This window comes from Culex pipiens, chromosome 1 (assembly GCF_016801865.2).
Source record: "Culex pipiens pallens isolate TS chromosome 1, TS_CPP_V2, whole genome shotgun sequence".
Lineage (NCBI taxonomy): Eukaryota > Metazoa > Arthropoda > Insecta > Diptera > Culicidae > Culex > Culex pipiens.
Window position 1 is genome coordinate 10,233,130 of NC_068937.1, and position 6,146 is coordinate 10,239,275.

A 6,146-nucleotide genomic window follows, 5' to 3' on the forward strand; every position below is an offset into this window, starting at 1 on the left:
CATATTTCAAGGTGTAAAATTACATAACGTTGCATAAAATAATGCAAAATTTATTTTACACCCAAGACTTAAACTCGCAGCTTGATTACTACTTTTTTAGCTTTGTAGGCGGTTGAATACAGAAATTTTTGTAAAGTGTAACAGTTTTCTGTGTAGATTTACATATGTTTATGTGTAATTTTAAATATTCCAAATAAATTGAGGTTACATCAAAGAAAAGGTAATATCAAATCATTATGTTTTTCAACACCCTAAACATTTTTTTTTCAATTTGCATTTTTCAATTTAAAGTCAATTTTCAACTGTTTCCACGCAGAAATCTTCACTTTAATTGTAATTCAAGCCAAATAAAAAATTCCAATCAAAATTAGGTCTTCACCCGAGCTGGAACATTCCTTCCAGTTGCACCGAGCCCAATAATTGCGCCCACGTGGGAGCCCTCAATCATCATTACAATTTGTTCGCATGTTTTCTTACTTTCCAGAACACGTTGGCCAAATCTTTAAATTTCCTTCAATCTTGCGGCTTCGTAACCGATACCCGGGCGGGGATTAATTGAAAAGTGTTTTTTTTTTCGCTTGCTTGTTGCAATCTTTTTTGGGGGGGGAATTATCCCCTTCTCCCTTGTTTTTTTTTGTGGTTGAGTTGGTGAATTTGGATGCAAAAAAAAAAAACACTTTTCTTTTAATTACGATTGGGCTTGTGGCGAGCTCTTTCTTCGAATTTGGTTTTTGGCAACCTGCTGAAGATTTGCAGAAATTGTGCTGCGGGAAATATTGATATTTTTTTTTTAAACGAAATTTGTACTTTCTTTAACCTCAAGAATACTGAAAAATCCGAGGTCAACGACCTCTTGGCTCGTGCCCCTTAGCAAAAGTTGAAAAGTTTGGCAACTTATTAGCCATTCCAGCCTGTTCAGTGGAAGAACTCGCCCCCCAAAACCTCATCGCGTATCTTTAATCTTTGCAGACTGTAATTTGCAGCTCGGCTCGAACTCTTAATCTCCTCTTTCCGTGGGTTTATTTTTATTTTTTCGTTACCTTCGACTAAAGAGGCGATTTTTCGGGACCCCAACATTGATTTCGCTTCTGCCACTAAAAGCGTTTCTCTCTTTCTGTATCGATTCGGGGTCGACTTCCTGTTTGAAGCAGGCAGATTTGGACACCTTTCTTTGATGCGTTTTTTTTTTTATTTGTTGAAGATCGAATCGCTTCCTGTTCAAATTTTTAACATACATTGTCAAAAAAAAAAAATCTCAGCGAGTCTCAATCCCAGAACCTTTGGATCACAACCGCACGCCCGTGACAACTGAGCTGTCGCGGTTTAACATTCTGAACTCACGTTTTGCCGATTATCTCCGCAAATCAAGAGAAATCGCTCAAACTTTTCGCAAATTCCAACCGAATTGGGTCACTCCCGCGCAAAATCTGCCTCAAAATGCGTGCAAAAAGCGAAGAAACTTGCAGATTTGAGCGAAAAAATAAAATCAGTGCAACCAGGCGGCGTCGTCGTCGGCGATCATCATCAGCATAAGAAATTACCTTCAAAAGTTTGACAGAGCGCGCAAAAGTCAGTCCGTCGCGCGCGTGTGACTTTGTGAGGAGGCGCGTTCGAGGGTTTTCTCACATTTGCGCGCTGGCCTCGGCAAACATAACCGTACATTTTAACTGCGACAAAATTGCAACGCGCGACTGGAATCGCTGATGACGTGTGCGCGATGGGGCCAGGCAGGACGTGCCGGGGATGATCTGGTTTTAAAGTGCGGGAAAAGGGGGAGTGTTGGGGAAGAGGAGGAGCAGGGAGGGGAAATTAAGGTGAGGAATGTTGCGATTTACTTACCTCTGCGTCGCGTCCCTTGTGGACGGGACCGTTTCGGAACTTTAGAGGGAGAGAGGAGGGTTTGGAAGAAGATATACGGTCAGGTTTTACCATGGCTGAGAGGTACAGGGTTGTCTGCTGAGTCCGAATGAAGGATGCATTTATCTTAATTTTTAATTTGCTAATTATCTTGAATTCATCGAAATTTTTATTGTTCAAGTTTGGACGTCGGCATAAACTTAGATGGTCATAACTTTCAATTTCATGAAGTTTGAAATGTCGCATGACAGGGTTCCTTGCTTATTCCGGAAATGTTCCCTAGTGGCCACCGGTGACCGGTTCCGGAGTGGTCAAGTTGGGTCAGACGACATCGGCATGACCTTAGATGGCCATAACTTTTAATTTCATAAAGTTTGATATGTCGCATGGCAGGGTTCCTTACATATTCCGAAAGTGTCCCCCCAGTGGGCACCGTTTACCGGTTCCGGAATGACCAAATTGAGCCAGAGGACGTCGGCATGACCTTAGATAGTCATAACCTTCAATTTTATAAAGTTTGAAATGTCGCATGACATGATTCTTTGCATATTCTGGAAGTGTCCCCCGGTGGCCGCCGGTAACCGGTTCCGGAGTGACCAGGTTAGGCCAGAGAACGGCGGCACAAACTTAGATGGTCATATTTTTCAATTTCATGAAGTTTGATATGTCGCATGACAAGGTTCCTTACATAATCCGGAAGTGTCCCCCCAGTGTGCTCCGGTTACCGGTTCCGGAGTTACCAGACTGGATCATTTGACTTCAGCGTGGCCGTAGATGGTCATAACTTTCAATTTCATGAAGTTTGATATATCGCATGACAGGGTTCCTTGCAAGTTACGGAAATGTCCCCAAGTGGGCACCCGTAGTCGATTCCGGAGTGACCATACTGGATCAGAGGAATTCGGCATGACCTTAGATGGCCATAACTTTCAGTTTCATGAAGTTTGATATGTCGCATGACAAGGATCTTTACAAAATCCGGAAGTGTCCCCCCAGTGTGCACTGGTTCCCGGTTCCGGAGGGACCAGGTTGGCCCAGAGGACATTGGCATGACCTTCGGTGGTCCTATTATTCAATTTCATGAAGTTTGAGATGTCGCATGACACAGTTCCTTGCAAGTTACGGAAATGTCCCCAAGTGGGCACCCGTAGTCGATTCCGGAGTGACCTAACTGGGTCAGAGGACTTCGGCGTGCACGTAGATGGTCATAATCTTCAATTCCATGGTGTTTGATATGTCGCATGACAAGATTCCTCGTAAATTATGAAAGTGTCCCCAAGTGGGTACCCGTTATCGGTTCCGGAGTGACCAGGTTGGGCCAGAGGGCGTCGTCATGACCTTACGTGGTCCTGATTTTTAAATGTTGCGATGTCGCATGGCAGGTTTGCTTGCATATTCTGGAAACGTCCTCTATTGGTCACCGGTAACCAGTTCCGAGTAGTCAAGTTTGGTCAGAGGACGTTTAAATTTTCATTGTTTAGTAATGTGTATTTTCACTGGTAAACGTTTACACATTTTCTAATGCAAAATTACATATTTTTCTGACAGAGAATGTTATACATTTTTTTTATATTTTATTTGAAAGTTGATTTTTTTTTGTAAATTACTTGATTTTTTTCGGGAATGATAAACCTTGTGGACACTTAAATCGATTGTCTCCCTTGTGTTATTTGTTTTTCAGTTTATTTTTATTTTTTTCTGTTTACAGAGAAACTTCTTTTTACGCAGTAGCGTTACGCTTTTTATTTCGTCGATTTCTCCAAAACCGTACAGTATTTTTGCAAGCTTCATAAAGCGTTTTGTAGATCTGAACAAAACCTACAAATTGCTTTTAAAGCATTGTAAAAATGTTGCGTCGCTCCAGAGAAATCGACAAATTAGAAAAACGTAACGCACCGCGTAAAAGAGGTTTCACTATATTTTTTTTGGTTTTTTTTTGTTACAGTGAAACCTCTTTTTACGCGATGCGTTACGTTTTTCTAATTGGTCGATTTCTCTGAAACGACGCAACATTTTTACAATGTTTTAAAAGCAATTTGAAGGTTTTGTTCATATCTACAAAACGCTTTTTGAAGCTTGCAAAAATGTTGTAGGGTTTAAGAGAAATCTACAAAACAAAAAACGTAACGCCACCGCGTAAAAAAAGGTTTCTCTGTAATTGACTTTTAAGAGAATAATAATTCATTGTGTTCATTTTTTTCACAAAAAAAAAAATAATTTTTTAGTTCTTATTTTTTATAGATTTTTTTTTCAATGCTTGATATTTAGGACATAATAAGTTTAGTTTTGGACATTTTAACTGTTTGTGACCTTTTTTGAAATTCATGTTTATGTTTTCTTTTAGTAATTTTTCAAATTTTCTATTTTTATGATTTTATATCTTTCATTATTTTTTTGAATACTTGAATTTTTGGGGAAGTCTTGTTTTGGACACTTTAATTGTTTCTTTTTTTTATACTCGTTTTGTTTTTTAAGTTATCCTCTTATTTTTTCTTTAAAGTTTATAGCTTTTTTTTATTTATTTTCTACTTGATTTTCTAAATAATTGTAATTGTAGCGTCCAACTTCAATTCTTTGTTTTCCTTTTTTTTAGTATTTATTTAGATTTTTTTAACTTCAATTTTAAAGATTTTTTTTTAATAACTTGATTTAAGAAAAGTTTTCTTCTAAATCTACTTTTAGACAATTTTATTTTTTGTATCTTATTTTTTGTTTAAGTCCATTTTTGAGTTTTTATCTTAACAATTTCTTTTATAATTGTTTTTTCAGTCTAGTGATAATTTTAGTTTTTAACACTTTAAATGTGTGTGTTCTTTTAAGATTACAATTCAATTTTTCTTTTATGTTTTTATCTTCCTTATTTTTTTTTTCATTTTTTTAAATTCGGTTTCGTTTGGTTACTTCAATTCGTTGCTTTTAATTTATCTTGCAAGTTTTTTTTCTGTTTTTATGTTTTTTCATATCAATTTTTTATTTTGATTATATTTTTTATTTTTTTTTAAATACTTGTTTATTCAAGAGTACTTCGTCTAGTTTTATTGTTTTTGTCCCTTTTTGATATTCGTTTTTAGGTATGTTTTTGAGGTTAAGTTTTCGTCTATTGGTCTTGTTTTGGACACTTCAATTGTTTGTGTCGTTTATTTTAACGCGTAAATGTTTCTAAGTTAATTTTTATAGCTATGTTTAAGTGAATATCGTTTGTATTTTGAAATACTTTTATTTCTGTTTTTATGTTTGTGTGTGTGTTTTTTAAAATTTTTTTTTCAATATTTGATTTTTTTTTAATGAAGTGTTAAGTCTAGTTTTGTACATTTTTATCGTATTTGTCCCGTTTTTGATATTGGTTTCTCAGCATATTTTGAAGTTATTTGTTTTGTTTAAATTTTCAAGTTTTAATTTTTGCATTTTTTATTTAAATTACTTGATTTTATAGGGAACCATTAGCCTTGTTTTGGACATTTGGATTGCTTGTGTCTCTTTTATATCCGTTTTTTAGGTTTCTTTTAAGTTATTTTTTTCTATTTTTAAGTTAATTTCGTCTCCATTTTTAATTACTTGATTATTTATTTTATATTTATAACTTAAATTTTATAACTTAAATTTCAGATTTCAGTTTTCATCTTAAGTTTTTTTTAAGTAATTGTATCTAAGTCTAAGTATTTTTATCTTATGTTATTTTTCTTTCTATTCATTATTTTCTCATTTTTCACATATTATATTTTTGGCAGCACTGCAAAATGTTATTACCATTTAAGTTGAATTTACCTATTTTCTTTATTATTTTTTTAAATACGCAGAAAAAAACTCAACATGAGTCAAGTTTTGGACACATTAATTGTTTGTATTTTTCTTATATAAATTTTTTGAGTTTTTTTTTAATTCTAATTTTTATTTTTTTATGTTTTTTTTTTTTATAACTCAATTTAATATTTTTTTAAAATTTTTATAACTCAATTTAATATAATTGTGTCAAAATTGCATTGTATGAGTCTAGTTTTGGACACTTTTATGCTTGAGTCTTTTTTTTTTTTAATATTCGCTTTTTAGTTTTCTTTCATGTGTTTTTTTTTTCTGGTGACTTCAAATCTTTATTTTTTAATTTTTGTTCTGGTTTTCGCTAATATTTTGACAATAATTATATAACTAGTTTTTTTTAATTCTCTCTCAACTGGCAACCCTAACCAACCTGCCAGTTGCAGTGCAAATCGCAGATGACGATGGTGATGATACCTTTTGCTGCGATATGTCCAGAGTCCAGCTGGTCATGCGTCTTCTTCTTCTTCTGCTTC

General features: G+C 34.7%; 1 protein-coding gene across 3 annotated transcripts in view; it reads left to right on the top strand.

Moving 5' to 3' along the window:
• LOC120413279 (telomerase-binding protein EST1A) overlaps positions 1 to 6,146 on the top strand; it is a 239,731-nt gene that overhangs the window by 223,232 nt on the left and 10,353 nt on the right. The gene's annotated exons all lie outside the window — the stretch shown is intronic.